General features: G+C 41.3%; 1 long non-coding RNA gene across 3 annotated transcripts in view; it reads right to left on the bottom strand.

Annotated features, from left to right (window-relative positions):
• The window catches only part of LOC144901586 (uncharacterized), a 78943-nt gene extending 71061 nt beyond the window's left edge, over positions 1-7882 (bottom strand). Inside the window, exon 1 of one of the 3 annotated variants that reach the window (XR_013629640.1) lies at positions 7842-7882. This is a non-coding gene — a long non-coding RNA (uncharacterized LOC144901586). Of the gene's footprint in view, positions 1-4981; positions 5097-7841 lie in introns of those variants that run through there. The other 2 variants (XR_013629641.1, XR_013629639.1) reach the window with 2 other exon arrangements.
• Positions 7883-22303: the final 14421 nt, after the last annotated feature.

Genomic DNA, 22303 nt, shown 5'->3' on the forward strand with positions numbered 1-22303 from the left:
GGTGCAAAAAAGAAAATTATGTTGAAATTCTGAATTGTATGATCTCAGGGGATTTGTGCAACATCACCCTAAGACTATTGGTCTTCCTAAAATCCATGAAGTTGTTGGGAAAAGCAGATATTGCTGTCAATGGCAGTGAGCCCGGCGTTCCACCTGAGCCAGCTAGCTGCTGAATGAACACTGTGTGAGCTTCCCCCGCCAATTATACGCCACTCAAGCTCCTGGACGGCCTCCGTTTAACCGCCGCTCTGCTGCTCTCCATGCCAATACAGCCTGTCAGCCTTCGTCGCTCCTCCCTGAACTGCTTTTACTCTTATGTAGCGTTAAATTTATGGAACGAGCCCTCTAAGGATTCCGAGTCTTGACGAGTCTGTCAGGCGATTGCCAAGGAGCCTCTGTTGCCTAAGGTGAAAAGTCCACACACTCGTCTTTTTGTCTCTTTCACACGTCACTTTGGCATTGCTTCATTTGTTTTGGTTTGAATCTACAGAAAACCATGTGGAGAGCAGCGAACACCACATATAAACCAAACAATATAACCCAGACCTTTCCTAAGATACCCCAGTACCACACACTCTGGAATTCAGCATATGTTAGACAGCAGATGGTATGAATTATTTGCCAGAGTTTTATCCAAGGTTTCTTGACATCTTTGCTAAGGTGAAATATTTATAAGACCAGGACTAGCCATTGCAAGCTAGACCTCGTTGTGTTTTTTATGAAGAAATGAAGCTAGACCACAAGGGAGCAGGACACTTGCTCTAGATGGGATCTGACTGCTCCCTCACGGGGCTATCAGCGTCGACGTGTCAGCTATAGTTATGTTACTTGTCAGAACGCTTTGGATCAGGCCAAAATGAGAGTAAGGGATAGGCTGTCTCAACATGTCGCAGCCCGCCATGCCTCGTATCATCACTGATGCTGGGGGAAACCTTATGATGGTTTAGTATGGTGGCAGAAGACCCAGAAAGATCAAAACCACCATTATATGGAAAAATAATATGGAGTTTGGCTATAAAGTAGTACCAAGTTGCTTCCAAACTATGGTAAGAACCTTTCCTCTTTGACCTGGGACGGTAAATTAATAAATATTATCAGTTTCTCTAGTAGTAGGACCCAATGCACATCATTCTCCTTTCCAAGTATCATATCTACTTATAGGCTGCATGGTGAGCGAGTGGTGAGCACACAGGCCTCACAGCTAGGAAACCCAAGTTCAATTCCATCCTCTGGCATCTCTGTGTGGAGTTTGCATGTTCTCCCCGTGCATGCGTGGGTTTTAATTGGCGACTCCAAATTGTCCATAGGTATGAATGTGAGTGTGAATGGTTGTTTGTCTATATGTGCCCTGTGATTGGCTGGCCACCGGTCCAGGGTGTAGTAGTAAGCCTTTTATTCTTGTCACTTATACAGGAGTACAAGCAAAATTGTGCAATCATCTGTCCATACATATATAACATACTATGCAATGAGACAAGGGGTGAGAGGACGGGATGATTGGGCGATGATTGTACCCTGCCTCTCGCCCGAAGACATCTGGGATAGGCTCCAGCACCCCCGCGACCCTCGTGAGGATAAGCAGTAGAAAATGAATAAGTAAACTCATTACTAGGCTGCATGGCGACCAAGCAGTTAGCGTGCAGGGCACACATCTACGAGACCCGAGTTCAATTCCACCCTCTGCCATCTCTGTGTGGAGTTTGTATGTTCTCTCCGTGCATGCGTGGGTTTTCTCCGGGTACTCCAGTTTCCTCCCACATTCCAAAAACATGCTAGGTTAATTAGCGACTCCAAATTGTCCATAGGTATGAATGTGAGTGTGAATGGTTGTTTGTCTATATGTGCCCTGTGATTGGCTGGCGACCAGTCCAGGGTGTACCCCGCCACTCGCCCGAAGACAGCAGGGATAGGCTCCAGCACCCCCCGCAACCCTTGTGAGGATAAACAGTAGAAAATGAATGAATGAATATCAACTTACACACCACTAATTTCCATTGTTCCGGCTCATTCCAATGGAATGTACTGCATCACTGACCCCAGAATCAAAGCATATCATTGAACAATGCGGCTCAATCTACTGGACAGGAGTGTCTTAAAAACCTTTGTAACTTTTCATCTCAAAAAAGTTCCAAAGTTGTACCGGAGGCTTCCTGTCTGTGTTTTGTAGCTCTGCTTTTGAGGCGCTTATTATCCTCATGTTGACAGACAAGACTGGAGTTGATGTAGTGTCAACGCCAAATTTTCGACCCCCCTCAGACCGCAGTCCCACCCTCTGATCGGGTGTCTGCTAACGGTCAACAACAGGACCTAACGAGGCTCAGGAGAGACTAATCTTCTACTGACGGTTTGGTGGGAGGTCTACTGATGGAACCTGATGGGATTCTTGCTTTGTTTGAAGATAAAAAAAAAAAAATTATGATCAACCGTAAACATGTATTGATCTGGAATGTGATCTCTTACCTTGATCACATGGTGTTAGATAATCATATTCAGCAGCAGTACTTGCTATCTTGTATCTGAGGTCGTTCAACATCAGTAGCAATATGGCTTTAACAATATTTGAGGCAAAACATAAACAAGATGCAAGTAAAATCAGTGACATTTGTTTGGACTATTTCCAATATATAATAAATCTTTGGAGAGTAAACATTCCTTTCACTTATTCATGCAATGTGTTTGGGTGGCACTTCTGAGAGAGTAGGTACTTGACTAAAGACCACTGGTGGGCCCTGGTCACCAGATTGGGTGTCTGAGCCCACACTGAGCGCACAGGAGCCTCCTTAGATTAGCATCAATCCCTGAAGGCTATTAAAAAGCCATTTGTCTCAATACAAATGGCAGCCAGTCATACGCGGCCCAAGTGTTGTCTGTTTTATTTTAACCCTCTAGATTCTTCTATGTCTGATGTTCTTCCTGGAAAACACACAGAACTTACTACCAATCCGTTCATTCTTACATGGATAAAATCGTCAGCTTTTTCATCAGTCAGCCCAAAACATGTTTCATTTCCAACCTACCCTTCCTGTCCGTCTTTCCATTCAACTCTTGGACCAACTTTCCAACCTTTCTCATCCCTTACCCATCCCCTATGAGCTGGAAACCTCATATTACAAATATACAACATAAGGTGGCTAGAAATATTTCAGTATTGAACAAATACTGTGTGGAAATATGGGGTAATAACTACAAAAAGCAATCTTCACTCGCTAAAAAAAGGTCAGTAAGGATAATTCATAATGCCCCCTACAGAGAACATACTAACTCCTTATTTCTAAAATCACAAATACTTAAACTTGCTGATATAGTTCATCTTCAAACAGCTAAAATAACGCATAAGGCTAAAAATAACCAATTAGCTAAAAATGTCATCCAATACTTCTCTACAAGAGAGGAGAAATATGATCTCAGGGAAGAACTACATTTGAAACACTTATATGCTAGGACTACGTTAAAAAGCCATAGCATTTCAGTATGTGGAATCAAACTATGGAATGGATTGAGTAAGACCCTCAAACAATGCACAACGATGAGCCAATTCAAGAAACAATACAAGCAGTTGATGTTTGCTAAATACAAGGATGAAGAGTCTTGAACCAGTCATGATGTGCTATACATATCACTATATTGACACTTACTATGGTACCCATTATGTCATTGGATGGTCATATCACCTCGTACTTCGGTATGAGGTACATTATTTAAAAAAAAAACTTAAACTGTATTATGGAAAGCAGGAAGTGAACAAATGAAACAGTTACTGATTGTAAAAGTACCAGATGGAGGGGTAGGATTTAATAAGCTTCTTCCTACTCCTTTTGATCATGTGGAACTGTGAACTGATTATGGGATGCAATCAATTGTAATCTGATGCATGTTCAAATGAAATAAAACCATTACCATTACCTGCCAGTCTGCAAATGGATCCTATCCTAAAATCTACTTGGTACATAGTCTTTTTAAGCATCTAATTGTTGGACTACCAGTCTATCAAGCTACCCGCCTGTTTCTTCATTGTCCGAGGGTCCTACCCACCAACTCGTTTGTCTACCGATCCGACTGTCTTTCCGTGGGTCCTTCCGAGTAATCAACTAGTCTGTGTGTCCTACCTATCCATTTGTCTTTTCGTCCACTTTGTCATCAGACCACCCCACCAAATAACATCGGATTGGACAGCCAAATCGCTTTACACTGAACCCATTATTGATTCACTATAACGTCAGACACTGGTTGTAGTACCTACATCTGGAGCCACAGCTGCCCTGATGGAAATGTGGCTGCCAATTCACACCAAAGGCCTCTCCAACTACCATCAAATATTCATTCACATTTATATACCAGTGTGAATTACCATAGTGGACGCCAGTGGACGCCAGGTCTTGCCCAAAAACACAACAGAAGTGACTGGGATGTTCAAAGCGCCTACGCTCCGGTTACTGGACGACCGGGACTTGACATGACAAATCCTATTGGACCCAAAGGCAACAGACCCAATTTCCCAATGGGACCAGGGCCTGATGGACCAATGGGAGCCCCGTAGCCGCACCACATGAACGGTTCGGAACAGATCAACCTACCATCTTCCCTTCCTATCTATCTACCAGTCTGTCTTATCGTCCCTTCTGTCCGCCAGACCAACCCACTTACTAGACCAGCTTCCTGTACATCTGCCCCACTTACTTACCTGCATTTCTGTCTCTGTCCGATCAACCTAGGAGGTCCATCCGTTCTGTCTGTACGGACGTCCTACCTTCTTACCTATCGTCTCTCTATTCTATCTGAGCTGCCTTTGTTATGACGGAGATGAGTGACGAGAACGAGTGCAAGACGGATGAACGGATGAGAGTGACAGATGGCAGCAGTGAGAGGAGAAGAAAAGGAGATAAGGAGAAAGACAAAGGGACGGTGAGAGTATCAGAGGAGCGGGCGGGTTGGAGCGTGCTGGACGGGCCCCAGCGGAGCCATCGATCCAGGCTGGTCTTACATCAGAGACAGGAAACCTGAGCCGCATGCTTCATCACCTTCCCAACGGAGTCCTCACTCTCCTATCTCTCTTTTTTCTCTCTTTCCTTTCCCCCCCCCGTGCAACGACTGTCTTCTTCTCACACAGTCGGTACGCTGGGACGTGTTTCTCTGCTGTTGTCCGCAAGCTGTCAGCTGCTGCTACAAGCTGCTGTCAATTCATCATCCGGGGGGGGGGGTGCTCAGGCCGAGTCGCGGCTGCACCCTGTGCTAAGTGCACACTGCCATCCATTCACAACCACTCATTCATTATGCTGCCTGCCCGTGTGTGTGTGTGTGTGTGTGTGTGTGCATACATCAGTGTATCTATAATGCACAAGCTGCCCTCACACAGAGGGTGGAGGCCAGCTTCATGCAACTTGGGGGTAACAAGGTTAGCTTATCGAATTTGTTTAGGCGTCACCGTCTCCTGCGGGAGACAGTTACACTCTATCTCTCGCCAAGCTTGGTCTAAAATATCTTTGTGCTAAGAACCACTGTCTTAGAGCAGCTGCCGTGTTTGCTTATATACATTTCGATGTAAGACTCCATTTACTTCAAAAGATGCTATCATTTACGGGCTGTAATTAGCCACGGCAAACAGTGCAGCGCTAAAGCAGTGCCTTTGCGGTGTCTTAAATTTCAGTGCTGGGGTAATTGTTTGGAAACAAATTATACAGTTTTACTAAAAGGAAACTTTGATTTGACCACAGTGAGATTGACAAATGGCTCCGGGTTAGAAGTTTGCTATAAAACATTTGCTTCTTAAACGAGGCGAAGCAAACATACTTTGCTAGGTCCTGGGCTGGTTTGACTACAATTATGGTTTCACTTCAAACACACTTTATATCTGTTTAGTATAAAATACTTACATTGTTTTTTTTTGTAACGGTAATAATTTCAATTAGCTACACAAAGCAATGAAAGAGTCATCTAAACTAGCTAGCTAGTTAACATTACATTATGGACAGTCATCGGCTATTTCATTTTGTTAGCAATCAATGCAGGCAAAATCAGCCACAGTTTTCATAATGCTTTTTATACAGAAACACTTAAAAGGTAGGAATGCCCAATATTGGCTTTTTTTGCCAAAAACCGATATGTCGATATTGTCCAACTCTCCATTTCTGATATCAGCCGATACTGATACCGATATGTGTAATATGACATATCAGTAGTGGTGGAATTAACTCATATGTGTTGTATACAGTATCGGTTTTTATGACGGGGAAAAAAATCTGACATTTTTTTTCAACCAAAAAACCCTGGACTGGTTGCCAGCCAATCACAGGGCACATAGACAAACAACCATTCACACTCACATTCATACCTATGGACAATTTGGAGTCGCCAATTAACCTAGCATGTTTTTGGAATGTGGGAGGAAACCGGAGTACCCCTGGAGAAAACCCACGCATGCACGGGGAGAACATGCAAACTCCACACAGAGATGGCCGAGGGTGGAATTGAACCATGGTCTTTATAAGTTTCAGAAAATTTAATTAAAACTGCAAAAAAAATTTCAGGTACTTCAATTCAAGCTGAATATGATGACTGTCATTCATGACTGTCTTGAAGACAGTGTTTCTCAATTATTATTATTATCTCTCATGCCCCCCCCTTAAATATCAGTCTTGTACAGACTGAACTCGAAACTGAAACCATCAAAATGCAACAAAATGGAGAGCAGTGAAACATACAAGTGTATTTATTAAAGCGTCAAATTGCATGCTGAGTACGGCAGGTTTGTAATAATATTGAAAATCCTTCCAGACTCTCACGTCCCCCCCTGACAGTCCACCAAGGGGTGCGCCCCACTATTTGGGAAATACTGCCATAGCGTGTGAACGTACACAAAAGCAGTCCCAGAAACGCAACCAACAATTTGCAGTCATTCTAATGTTATGATAGGCTAATGACAGCTAATGTACTACGCCACCTTATTCCAATTGGCAATTCCGAATCAAGGTCATTTTCCAAATATTTAAAAACTGGGAAATCATTCTGTATATCTGAATATGAAATATAAGATTTGTTGTGGTCTGCCGGCAATGGCCGTTTTCCTTTCATTGTTAGCCATTAGCAGTAAGTCTAATAAAAGTACTGAATATTTTTAACATTTCTATCGGTCACAAAAGGACGTCTTGTGTTATTGTGATCCTCTTGTGCAGACATTTCCAGGGTTACAGTACATTAGCCGTAAGTCTTATAAAAGTCTTAGCAAATGGTCTACAAATGGAATACAAGTATTTTCTACATTGAAGTACCCTGGGAAACCCCCACTCAGATCCATTCTTGTCTTCTATGGCGACACTCAGACCACACACAGACACACTCTCAGCTTTCAGGAGGAGACGTGAGCCAAATGAAGAACCCAAACAGGACAAACACACACTTTTTTTTTTCCCCCCCTCCTCGGCTTTATTGATTTGCACTGTTGATATCATACCCTCTTTCTGTCTCACTCATCGCCGCCATCAGGTCTTCAAATCTAAACGTTTAGTTGTATTAACCGAGACAAATCATCTTAAATTCCCTGCTTTCTTTTTTGTATCCTGCACATCCTACACATCCGCCGTCTGGATCAATGCTGGATGGAATTCCCTAAATGGTACTGTTGCAAATAAAAAAAAAAAAACAGAAATTCTGAACTGCACAATGACATCAGCATGTCTTGGCGAGGCAATCAGTTTAAAGCTACATTGAGTTTGTTTGAACGACTTGGTAAATATGCAAATGGCACTGACAAAAGCGATTACATAACTGAAAGGGATAGTTTGGATTTTTGACATGAAGTTGTACAACATCCCAATCACCAGTGTAGTCCATCAAAGGTGACTTACCCCGCTCTTGGTCCACTGAGCCCAGTCCTGGAAGGATTTCTGCGATGAGAAATGTAGTTTTGCTTAGTTGCTGGGGCTACGTCAGTGACAATATACGTTTAAAACAGTAACACATTTCCAAGACAAAAATGCCCTGTAAAAAAAAATCTGACCTAACAAATTGCTTGGGGTTACTTTCTCTGAAGTCGTAAGGATGCAAGCTACTGGTTTTCCATTGTTTTGTATGCACCTTCATCCGCTGTGGAACAAATATGGAATCAAGGTCAGCTACATTTTTTTGTGTCTACCATTTGACCATTTTTTGTTCCATTAGCTTCAGGGTATTTTAAGAAGTTTGAAATGATTGTCTTATTACATCCAACCTCAGCAGCAATGCCGCACTGTGAGAGGCCTTGCTTTTGCAGTTCAACAATCAAAGACTTTGTTGGAATTTTTCAACTGTTGTGTACGTATATAGAGCAATAAGAAAAATCATTCATATCATTCAGCGGTAACTATTCAGCTGGTTAGCGCTTATCCTCAAAAGGGTCGCAGGGGGAGCTGGAGCCTATCCCAGCTGTCTTCGGGCGAGAGGCGGGGTACACCCTGGACTGGTTGCCAACCAATCACAGGGCACATATAGACAAACAACCATTCACACTCACATTCATACCTATGGACAATTTGGAGTCGCCAATTAACCTAGCATGTTTTTGGAATGTGGGAGGAAACCGGAGTACCCGGAGAAAACCCATGTATGCACGGGGAAAACATGCAAACTCCACACCAATCCCAAGGGTGGGATTGAATATATATATTTATATATACATATTTGTGTATATATATGCATATATACACACATATATACATAACATATATACATATACATATATATATATATACACACACACACATATATATATATATAAATATACATACACGCACATATATATGTATATTAAATATATATACATATATAAATATTTGTATAACTGTCAAACTGGCAACATGACGTGCAAGTTGGATGTCTTATTTAGTAAAAAAAAAAAACAACAACAAAACAGTAAAATGAAATATCATAGTTTGATGCCTGATGTTTAAAGTGCTCCTGAAAAAAGGGACATGAGAACATACAGCTGATAATATAACACTTTTACAGATAAAATTAGACAAATAATTCAAGGAAAATTATAAGCATAAAATATTGTGTGTGTGTGTTAAATATATGTTCTGGCCCTGCGGACAATTTTGTTAACTCAATGCGGCCCACGAGTCAAAATATTTGCCCACCCCAGGTAAAGCCTGGACTGGTCACTGTTCTATCACAGGGCAGATTTTGAAAATTCCACAGTAAAACAGAATGTAGTTTTTAGTTATTATACTATATACAGTATGAGCAATCAGCAGCCTCAACTAGAATCATGCCACTTCTCATCCTACCACTTCTCATCCTAGTGTCTTTATGGGAGATCTTGCCCCCCCCCACACACCACCACAGAGTGAGTAAATGGTCATCATGATCAATATCTATTTCCTGTAGTGTCAGGTTTCAGAATAATGTCCATATTGAACCAATGTTTCAGCAGACTCCCATCACCCCCCCTCTCATGGCCGCCTTACCGTTTCCATTGCCAAAAAGGAGAGAAAATCCCTACAAATCTGATTAAACAAATGATTTTTGGCCAAGCCATCGATCATCCATCTTGCTCTGGAGGTCTAACTGGGAGATCCTAACAGTGCAGGCGGGGCATCCGAGAAGGGAATGTGCCTTTAATCTGGTTTGCCATTCCTGTTTATCCTGCACAGATCAGCAGTGTTAACTTAATAGGTGGACACTGTTGATCTCAGTGCCACTCTGAGCCCAAGAAAATGCACAGCAACAGCAGTCATTGATGCGTATGCTGATTTGGTGAAATCTACAAAAGATCGACCTATTTCTCCAATAATGGTAACGTTCAATTCCCAAAGAATGAAATTCCATCGCGTCTAAAAAAGGTAAACTCATTTGTAAGGAGCCTCATTTGCGCCGTTACGTTCCCAGTTCCCGCTTCCTCCCCTCAGGGATTCTTAGCACGACTACACAACACAGCAGCTCATGTAAAATACATTTTACATCTGTAAACTGAGTTATTGCTCTTATGGGAAGTAAAAAAAAAAAAAAAAAAAAAAGGCCAGACGTGATGCCAAGCGTTTGTGAGCGCAATCAATGTTTGGTTTGTGCTAAAAGCACCGATTGGGGGAGGGCCTAGCTACTTAAAAGCTTGCACTTTTATGACTTAATCAATTTATTGGTGTACTGGTCATTCTGTTTAAGCCAATAAACGGGTGAATTACTTTGAAATACTACTTAGCCCACTGAGCAGTCATGTTTATGAAGCAGGTCACAGTATCGGTGCACGTACATACAAGAGAGAGTTAATGGTGACTGGTACCGGTCCTATTGTGACATACTATATTACCTATAGATGCTAAGCATTTTTACACATTTTTAAAACCATGTTTATTCCTGGGCTGCACAGTAGTCGAGTGGTTAGCACACAGACCACACAGCTAGGAGACCCGAGTTCAATCCCACCTTGAGATTCATTTTTGACTGATTAGGACTCATTTTGAGCTGCACGGCGGTCAAGTGGTTAGTGCGCAGACGTCATAGCTAGGAGACCCGAGTTCAATTCCACTCTCGGTCATCTCTGTGTGGAGTTTGCATGTTTTCTGGGTTTTCTCCGGGTACTTCGGTTCCAAAAACATGCTAGGTTAATTGGCGATTCCAAATTGTCCATAGGTATGAATGTGAGTGTGAATGGTTGTTTGTCTATATGTGCCCTGTGATTGGCTGGCCACCAGTCCAGGGTGTACCTGAAGACACCCCTGCAACCCTTGTGAGGATAAGCGGTAGAAAATGAATGAATATTAACACCAGTTAACATATTTTCTTGTATGACAGTTACACAGCTGCACGGCGGTCGAGTGGTTAGCGCGCAGACCTTACAGCTAGGAGACCACCTATTTGTAAAATAATATTTTAGTAGTTAGAGCACTGTTTTTGACCTTCTAATTATGTTTTAACATTATTAGAGACCTCTAAACATGACATAACCCTGCTTCAGTCGTGTTTATTCTCATATTTTGAGACATGGTAGACATGGTAATAGACAATAAGACATATTAGACATAAATCAACCATATCATAGACTCCCAAGTTAGCATTGGGAGAGTTCCTTGTTTCTTTTCTGGACAGCATGCTTCCTGCAGTGTCTATTGTCTCATCAATATACAGTAATGTAATACCGATATATGATATCTGATACTATGGCAGGATGGCTGGAAATTTGTTAAGCTTTTTATTTGAAACAGACACCGGTAACTACTTCTTACAGGCAGATGGTCCAAACACAGCATGAACAGTTCAACTGTTCAACTACGGACTTATTTCCTAAAATCTAGGGAAAAAAAACTGCACTGCACCCCATAGTCCAGGAGTCTGCATGCCGGTACCTGTCTGTGCACATGTCACTATAGTAACTTTATTGACACCTAGTGACCATTGTAGAATAGTAGATATTATGTCATTAAATGCATCTTCTGAATGCCTTATGTTTGTACTTATGTCTGTGCATTGCAACATCATTTTGCTAGTTAATTTTTATAAAATTTGTTTAGTTTTATTATAAATCAAATAGATTATATAGTTAAGTATACTGCCGTTTTTATCGCATTTACCTTCAGTTGGTTTCATTTTAACCTTTTACACTCATCCTGCCCTCTCCCCAATCCCTCTGGTATCTTACAACATAGGAAGTGTCAGGTGAGGCCAGGTTATTTTAGGCATAATTGAGAGATTGATGTTCCTCCAGAAACCTGGCACCTTAACACGCCTTTCAGTCTTCCTCCACGTGAGCCAGACATGTTGACGGCTGGCTGAAAACAGATAGAGATGCTTGACATTTTGAGACAAGACGGAGATGACACCGGAGGTCATAAAGAGGCAAAAGGTCACCACTGCTACAGAGATACTAGAAAGAAAGTCTCCTTGATTGACCAGAAAGAATAGTGCACATTAGTACGAGCTAATGGGGCCTATTTGTGGGGAATGTCTCGAGGAGCGGGTCTTTTGCATGGAGCGGGTCGTAACGTGAACCTCACCTCTGGACACATCTTACAACATCAGGAACAAGTTCACTGACGCATGAACAAACTGGTGCCGTCTCTTTGAAGACATTTTCCCAGGCCCCAATCGGTGACAGTTGATGAACCATTGGCTTTTTGTCAAGGCCCTTTCATTGGAAAAAGGTTGAATAAAAAACAGCGTACACAGTGAATAGCCAACATAACGTAACTGTAATGCTATCATTACAGTAGATCCCCTCATATCTTTTATTTAGCACTTGAGACTTTGCAAATTCGCAGATTTTCAGTCAAAATTTTTTTTTTACATTTTTATCGAAAAATATGTCATTTTTTTCTGCAGAAGTCACACATGATTTGTGGTAATCATTTGTACGGTATATATACATGATAATACAGGTAAAATGTATGCTTTTATATTTTGCACTTTTTTTGCACATTTCTTGACAATATGATTCTAAATGCGACTATAGGGGTGTTATTTCATGTCTACAGGGCTCTAATAATTGAAATACTACAATAAACATTTCCAATACTAACAGTGAGTTATTATGTCTTATTATCGCTTATCATGTCTGCTATAGCCCTGTGATTGGCTGGCGACCAGTCCAGGGTGTACCCCGCCTCTCGCCCGAAGACAGCTGGGATAGGCTCCAGCACCCCCCCCCCCCCCGACCCTTGTGAGGAAAAAGCGGTAGAAAATGAATGAATTAACGAATGTCTGCTATATAAGTCAATATGATTCTAAATGAGACTATAGGGGTGTTATTTCATGTCTACAGGGCTCTAATAATGGAAATACTACAAGGAACATTTCCAATACTAACGGTGAGTTATTATGTCTTATTATCGCTTATCATGTCTGCTATATAATTTGATATGATTCTAAATGCAACTATAGGGGTGTTATTTAATGTCTACAGGGCTCTAATAATGGAAATACTACAATGAACATTTCCAATACTAACAGTGAGTTATTATGTCTCATTATTGCTTATCATATCTGCTATATAAGTCAACATGATTCTAAATGTGACTATAGGGGTGTTATTTCATGTCTACAGGGCTCTAATAATTGAAATACGACAATGAACATTTCCAATACTAACAGTGAGTTATTGTCTTATTATCGGTTATCATGTTTGCTATATAAGTCGATATGATTCTAAATGTGACTATAGGGGTGTTATTTCATGTCTACAGGGCTCTAATAATTGAAATACTACAATGAACATTTCCAATACTAACGGTGAGCTATTATGTCTTATTGTTGCTTATCATGTCTGTTATATAAGTCAATGTGATTCTAAATGTGACTATAGGGGTGTTATTTCATGTATACAGGGCTCTAATAATTGAAATACTACAAGGAACATTTCCAATACTAATGGTGAGTTATTATGAACTCATTATTGCTTACCATGTCTGCTATATAAGTCAATATAATTCTAAATGTGACTATAGGGGTGTTAGTTCATGTCTACGGGGCTCTAATAATGGAAATACAACAATGAACATTTCCAATACTAACGGTGAGTTATTTCCAGTGTTACAGCTCCGACTGTAACCAACAATTCCAGTAATTCACTTTATTGTAATGCCATCATCAAAAGCACCGCGTGCCTAGTTCTCTCCCACAACCACACAATCACCAGATAACGAGATAACCAACGGTGACTAGATGGGCAGCTGAAATTACCAATTAGTTTGCCAATTGGCTGCAGCCGATTCGATTGGTTTGTAATTAATTCTAGTTACTGGCCCGTTGAGCAGGACGGATGGCGCCATGTCTTTGTCCCACTGACATACTATCCCGCCGATCTGGGCCTCGAGGGGGAGGCAGCGGACATCAATCCATGGGCCCAGCAGCTACTGAGACCTGCACACACACACACACATACAAAGAAAAAAACACAGAAGTGGGCTCCTCACTCTTGAACACACACACTCAGACACACAATATCTTCTACACACACAAACACTCGCAGACAGACCCCCTTTGCAGGAGGCAGGGCTGATTTACTGTAGGCCGAACCTCCACAGTCTGAGATGGTGCTGACGACAAAGGTGAACCCTGTGTCTGGTGTGAGTGTAAGGCTGGCAGTTGGTATGTAAATGAATAGAACTTTACTACCGCACGTGTAGCAATAATGTTATCGCTAATGTAAATAACAAACGATATTACTTGATTTTGAGACAATTTCTTTAAGATTAAGATTAAGATTAAGATATGCCTTTATTCGTCCCTCAGTGGGGAAATTTGCATTGCACAGCAGCAAGAGTACAGAATCAGTTAAGCAGTACAAAATACACAATATAGAAAAATAAACAATATAAACAACCCAAGTATTAACAAAATCAACAGAGTTATATACAATACAGTATGTAGATAATATGAAACAAGATGAGATATATGACCAGTCTATACACTGAGATCTTGTTAGAGAGTTAATATGAGGCATTATGGAAATACTTCTTATAAAACTTAGTATATTGCATTTAAAGCCCTTAATATTGCACATGAAGGTTGATCAGATATTAATATTAATATTAATTTATTAATTAATATTAATATTAATATGGGGCGGCACAGCGGTCGAGTGGTTAGCGCGCAGACCTCACAGCTAGGAGACCAGGGTTCAATTCCACCCTTCACCCTCGGCCATCTCTGTGTGGAGTTTGCATGTTCTCCCCGTGCATGCGTGGGTTTTCTCCGGGTACTCCGGTTTCCTCCCACATTCCAAAAACATGCTAGGTTAATTGGCGACTCCAAATTGTCCATAGGTATGAATGTGAGTGTGAATGGTTGTTTGTCTATATGTGCCCTGTGATTGGCTGGCCACCAGTCTAGGGTGTACCCCGCCTCTCGCCCGAAGACAGCTGGGATAGGCTCCAGCACCCCCCGCGACCCTCGTGAGGAAAAGCGGCAGAAAATGAATGAATGAATGAATGAATAAATATATATTAATATGGAAATTACAATATCTGTCATTATATATCCCATATATCAGATCAAAAACAGATCAGGAAAAGAGGTTCGAATCTCTGTTTGGGCATCTCTGTGTGCAGTTTGCATGTTCTCTCTGTGTGGGTTTTTTTCCTGATACTCCGGTTTCCTCCCACATTCCAAAAACATGCTAGGCTAATTGACTACTCCAAATTGTCCATAGGTATGAATGTGAGTGTGAATGGTTGTTTGTCTATATGTGCCCTTGATTGGCTGGCGACCAGTCCAGGATGTACCCCGCTTTTCACTCAAAGTCAGCTGGGATAGGCTCCAGCATGCCCCTGTAACCCCAATGAGGACATATGGCATGGAAAATGAATGGAAGAAATCAGTATTACTTAAGTTATTGTCTGAATACTGATTTAAAAAATAGATATAAATGGAATGGAATGGAATGGAATGACCTTTATTGTCATTATACAAGATGTACAACGAGATTGGAGAGCAGTGCAGTAGTCAAGTTTAAAAAAAAAGGATATAAAAAGTAGAGTAAAAAAAGACAATTTAGCAAGATATATACAAGATATCCAAAATATACACATAGTATTGCAAATACGTCGAAGTTTACATTGTGCGTCAGCAAAAGGTCGAATACCAGACTGTAAAACATAATTAGAGGGAGACATTAGAAGTTTCAATATGTGCATATGAGTATTAGTTTGCATGTCCAGGAATCTTAATCTTAATAATATTTTCTCCTATTATACCAGATCTGTATGTTTATGTATGCAGGTGTATTTTATTAGCGTGCTACTGTGACTGCCTTCGTATGTGTTTGAGTGCGACACGGCCGAGTGCTACCTCCCACACTGAAGGTCAAGTCTTCCACAGCTAGAAAAGCAGAAAGACGGGAGCATGAAACAGATCGATGCTCCAGATAAAAATACACTGCACCTCAGCCAGTCCTCTTTTATAAACACATACACACACACACAAGACACACACTCAGCAAATGACTTATATTCGCCAACCGCGAGCTATCCGCCTTTTAATGAAAGTGATATCAAAAAGGGGGAGACTGCAACAGTGTGGCTTTTAGGATAACGGCGCAGTAATGGAAGACCATTAAAAGATCATAACAGCTTGAATAAGCAGGTGGCTATTGTTGCTCTCTGACTGCGACTTCCTGCAATCAAAGCGGCGATTACACTCGATATGAAACAGGACGGGTCGGCAGGTAAAGTTACTCCCTTTTCCATGAGAAGATGAGGACCGAGTGGGCACCGTTGAGGCTGGCCAGAGAGAGTAAATCAGGTGTGACAACAATGTGTGATTTATGTGAGCGCTGAGGGGGAGTGGTAATTGGGGGTAAAGCTCCACAATGCTCTTTACTTAATGACAAGTGGGCTACTGAAAGATGAACACACTACATTATGGATACTGGGCAACATGTTTTGCACAATGCCACCATTAGATGGTGCTGTTTTACGTACTACACAATATTGATGTAATCTGTGAGTAATAACATAACGCATATCTTCTCCGACATCTTGTTCTTGTCTGATCGCTGTCCAGGGGACACGATGTCACTATATCCACTAGTGTGAAATTTTATTATTTTTTTACCTTTTCAAATTAATTCATCATGATTAATCACAATGCCATATGTACTTCCACGTTGAGTTACAAAGTGAGTGATAAGAATATCTCTTTATTGATTTTCATTGCAGGGCTGCACAATGTACAAGTGGTTAGCGCACAGGCCACACAGCTAGGAGACCCGAGTTCAATTCCACCCTCAGCCATCTCTGTGTGGAGTTTGCACGTTTTCCCCGTGCATGCGTGGGTTTTCTCCGGGGACTCCGGTTTCCTCCCACATTCCAAAAACATGCTAGGTTAATTGGCGACTCCAAATTGTCCGTAGGTATGAATGTGAGTGTGAATGGTTGTTTGTCTATATGTGCCCTGTGATTGGCTGGCGACCAGTCCAGGGTGTACCCCGCCTCTCGCCCAAAGACAGCTGAGATAGGCTCCAGCACTACCCGCGACCCTTGTGAGGATAAGTGGTAGAAAATGAATGAATGATTTTCTTTGCAGGGCTGCACAGTGGACAAGTGGTTGGCGCGCAGGCCACACAGCTAGGAGACTTGAGTTCAATTCCACCCACGGACATCTTTGTGTTGAGTTTGCATGTTCTCCCCATGCATGCGTGGGTTTTTCTCCGGGTACTCCCGCTTCCTCCCACATTCCAAAAACATGCTAGGTTAATTGGCGACTCCAAATTGTCCATAGGTATGAATGTGAGTGTGAATGGTTGTTTGTCTATATGTGCCCTGTGATTGGCGGGCGACCAGACCACCCAAAGAAAGCTGGGATAGGCTCCAGCACCCCCCGCCACCCTTGTGAGGATAAGCGGTAGAAAATGAATAATTTTCTTTGCATTTCTGTTTATTTAGACCACACATACACACATAACAAACATATTGTTGTGATGTTCCGCGTGTTCAGGTCAGAATAAAGTGATAAAAGAGCGTTAGATTCTGTGTGGAGCTACACTGTGCTTCCGTCTGCCTTCATAACAGAGAGCTGTGGTTTCTAATGATGCATATGCTTCAATTATGCTAAAATAATTAACCTAATGAATTAAATCAATTAGGCACCGCCGTTAACGCGCTGTTTTTGACAGCCCTAATTAAAAGTAAAACTGATTTCCAATCTGATAGCAACAAGCCGCAATGATCTTGTTACCACAAAAATGGTAACGCTTATTGTTTTGTGAACGCTCCAAACTAATAAAAAGGCAAAAGAATCAATAGCGGCTTGTTCTGACAAGACTCAAGCTCAGCCAAGGTTAAATACATCGCATCAAACACTCCACTTGATGTCGAATGCGATGTCCCCGTTTCTGCGGTCGCTGTACGGGAACCAGTGGAGCTTGCCAAACATAGTGGGAAAGTACACAGGGAGAGGAGGTTTAGGGTGCTTGGGGCTTGCCTGCGGCAAAACCTCCGTCAGATATTGTTTGTGTTTAGTAGCTGGGGTCCATGAAGAATTGATGAAGCTCTCAGGAAGGCTTCTATCATCAGGCAAAGGAGGGAAGAGGAGGGGGGGGGGGGAATCAGGGCATGGCAAAAGTGCATCTCAAAGTGTTTATAAGAGGTGTCCATTAGATGTTCTTCTGTGTATGTGGTCACTACGCAGGAGGAGGATGCTAATAGGGATGCAATCATACGATAAAGAGGGAGACCGTAAGGAATCATAACAACAAAAAGGTGAGCTGCATATTTGGCAAGTGTAGCCTGTCACGCAGCAGAGCCATTAGCACTCATGCTAAGCCTAAGGCATTTCCAAAAAGGTGTAACGTAAAAAAAGTGTTGCTTTATATCATTTGTGCGCAAAAGTATCGGGACACTGACAAATATGTTGGAGTGAGTGCCTTGTCTGCCGCAACAGTAGTATTCATTTTCTTGTCTGATCGCTGTCCAGGGTGCACGATGTCACTATAGCCACTAGTGTGATTTTTTTTTTTTACCTTTTCAAATTAATTAATCATGATTAATCACCATGCCATATTTTTATTATTCCACGTTGAGTTGCAAAATGAGTGACAAGAATATCCATTTATTGATTTTCTTTGGGGCAGCACGGCGGTCGAGTGGTTAGCGCGCAGACCTCACAGCGAGGAGAACCAGGGTTCAAGTCCACCCTCGGCCATCTCTGTGCGGAGTTTGCATGTTCTCCCCGTGCATGCGTGGGTTTTTCTCCGGGTACTCCGGTTTCCTCCCACATTCCAAAAACATGCTAGGTTAACTGGCGACTCCAAATTGTCCATAGGTATGAATGTGAGTGTGAATGGTTGTTTGTCTATATGTGCCCTGTGATTGGCTGGCGACCAGACCACCCTAAAACAAAATAGTGACAAAAAAAGGCCTACATGCCTACACCAAAAGTATTAAAACCAACATTTCCATGGATGAGGAAGCCGAAGAAGGTAACCAAGACATGAGAAGCAAATTTGATGGTACATTACCTTTTGTTTTTAGTGTATTTTATAGCTGATTTAATACATGGGTCAAAACTGACCCGTTAACATAAGAGATACCAGAAAGCTAACACAAGAGGAAGGTTAAAAATTATACGAATGACACACTTTTTTTTTTTAAATAATAATCGGGACAGTCCATACTGTAATATGTTTACAGGTGCCTTGCATTACAAGGAAAAAAGACAATATAAAAGCGGACAGAGATGGCACAGAGCAAGAAAACACACACACACACACAGCTGCTCCCCTTACACATCCTGGTCTGCGTGCAGGCTAACCACAGGGCCTGCCTCCCTGCAGCGCTGACCGCAAAGCAGTCAACAGAGGCACACTGGGCCTTATCCTGCATGACACGCTGGTCGATAATCATGCACGCAGCCACGCGGCACAACACCAGTGTAACGGCGATACCTGGGGGCCGGCAGGGCCTGCATAAACAAACACGCCTGCCTGGAGCCGCACGTGCACTTACGGTAATTAATCGTTCGGAAATAGAGATTAGATAGAGATTTGGGGCATTTACGTCCTCGCGACTGTGAGGTTCAAGTGGTTTGGTAGTCTGGTCACGCTTCATTGGATAGTCGTGTTTTGGAGGCAATGTACTGTAAGTAAAGGGCAATATTTCAGATGCATATCACTTAATTATCCTAACTATAGAATATACCCTACCCGTCACATATGACTGTTTAATACTTTCATATAGAATAGGGTGTTACAGATACATGATAATGCATGTTGGGTTTTGACCTTCATGTCAAGATATTGCATAACTCATGTGATCAATACGCAATCAATTGTCAATAATTGGCCAGTTCTAAAGCAGTTTTAGTTTAATTTTTGTGGTACTCTACTTTACTTTAAAATGTCTAACATGTATGTTCAGTACATCAACTCATATCTCGAATATAGCCTACTGTAAATATCCAACATTGTGGTGACTTGGTTAACATAATTCATCCATTCCACAAGGTCCAACTCAAACCAAAACGGACTCTAACCAAGACAAGTTTCCCCACATAAAATAATGTAAATCTGACACCTAACTATTTTAACACAAAACACATTTTATGCAATAATTCAAGTTTTACATGCAGGTAATAATGCAAAAATGATAACAAATGGCAAAAGAATGGACAACAAAACTGGGGGACGAGAGGAGATTGTGCTTGGAGGGAAGTCCCTTTTTTGTAAGTGTTACTGCATTCATGTCACAAAAAAATCTATATAGTGAGGTCTGTTTAAAAAAAGAATGTCGCAAACAAAACATGAACTATAGAGAAAGTTACATTTGACATCATTTTGGACCAAAAAAAATGGACAACCACCATGTAACAGCAACATGTTCACCCCAAAAAACACAGTGCTGCTGTCAAATTTGACTCCTGTAAAATACATAAAAGAATAATGTTAAATTCCACTCGGAGTCCACCCATGTATGAGGTGGGAGAGCTCGAGATTTTATGAACTGTGTAAATTGTGTCCCACTTCAAACAACTGCAAATTCTAAATGCAGAATGGACCCTAGGCTTCAAATATATGTTGTTGGAAACAGATCTGTTCGGCAGATAGCAACATATGTTAGTCAAAGACACACAAGCAGCACCACACGGATGTGGGATGTGTTGTTAACTCTGAAATAACGACATCTTCTCCCTAAGCCATAAAATTTGGAGCTTTTGCACCATGTAGCAGCACCAACTCTGATATAAACAACGGCATTGCGCGATATTACATCTTCGGCAAATGATCCAAGATGGCGGTGTAAACAAATCACACACCATTTTGGACACTAACCAAGCAGGCGAATGCAAATCAAAGCAAAATTTTACCAAAAAAAAAACATGCTAACCGGGACGGCTGTTAACTGAGGTACCACCTTATTTACGTATATATTAGGATTAAAAAAAAACATCCACAAGCACAAGTTAGGCCAACAACAAAAACAATTCATCTTTCAAGTTTACTTTAATAGCGCCAATTTAGAACAGAATGAATCAAATAATCTCAACGCACTTCAGAACCAAGCTCCTCATACATTTAAGACAACTGAAACCCACGTGAGCAAGCGATTTGGCGACAAAGGCAAGGAAAATCTCCTCGGCTCATCTCTCTCTCTGTCTTTATTACTACAAAACACAACCTGTGCCGTCCTCAGTTTCAACATGGCAATAAAATGTCGGGCGAGATCGTAGCAACACAACATCAAAGACGCACTGCCACATAAAACATGCGTGCACCACTAAATTACCTCTGTGCCGCAGGTTCAGTCTAGGTTGAAGGCTTTGGTGCAAAATATTTGATAGATAGCCTTTTATTGGGAGAGCAAAAACATATGTACACACTTTAAGATAACTTCAGTGATAAAGAATGTGAACTGACCTCTCCACATGCATAGAAGTGGGGACAGGTTCCGTGTAAAACTCTTTAATTAACCAATCCTGTCTGGCTTGGGGACACTTGTGACCTTTTATGCCGCAAAGGCAGACCGCATGGGTCACAAAAGAAAGTTGGAGTTCCACATATCCAACCTTAAAGCGACGGAATTGAACAGCTTCAAAGAAAAACTCCTCTTAAGATGTCAACACTACTTTTCCAGCGTGTGTGTGCGTGGCGGGTGATAATTGTGTCTGAGGGCCTCATCAATTTGAGTGAGACTGACCAGAAAATAAATGGAATGTGTATGAAGAGACGCAGGAGGCAGGATGCGCTGGAGACTCAACAGCACCACCTGGTGTTGGATAAGTGTATTGATCTAAGGTAGTTACTGTACAGCAGGGGTCTCAGACTCAATTTACCTGGGGGCCGCTGGAGCTAGGGTCTGGGCAAGGCTGGGCCGCATCAGGTTTTCCAAAAAATATATATATATATCATTATTAAAATTATTATTATTAAAATTATTAAAAACAGAAAAATATACAAACTTTTTCAGTGCTTTGGTTCCGATTTTCTACAATAAAAGCTCTGATAAAACATTCCACTGTTCTCAAATATCTTAATATTTTTTTCTGCACAAAATAAGATGAAAAATAAATAAACAAATCAAGAATAAAGAAAATCAATCAATCAGTAATAAATAAATAAATATAATAATAATAATAATAAAACGGCAAATAATAAAAACTTAAGAAACCACATATAGTTGGTGGGTAGACAAATTATTTTTTTCAGATTAAAATGAACAAAGCATTATTAGAGCCCTGTAGACATGACAAAACACGACTATAGTCACATTTATACTCTTTTTATTGACAACATATTGCGCAACTGCAGGGTCTTGAGACACATGCTAACTCGCAAACTAGAGAGCTAGCGACCTAAACGGTAGCCTTCAAGTTATTTCCTTTAAACTTAAATAGCCAAAAACTT

Source organism: Doryrhamphus excisus, linkage group LG13, assembly GCF_037039965.1.
Source record: "Doryrhamphus excisus strain RoL-2023G ecotype Guam linkage group LG13, RoL_Dexc_Guam_v1.1, whole genome shotgun sequence".
NCBI classification, from domain to species: domain Eukaryota; kingdom Metazoa; phylum Chordata; class Actinopteri; order Syngnathiformes; family Syngnathidae; genus Doryrhamphus; species Doryrhamphus excisus.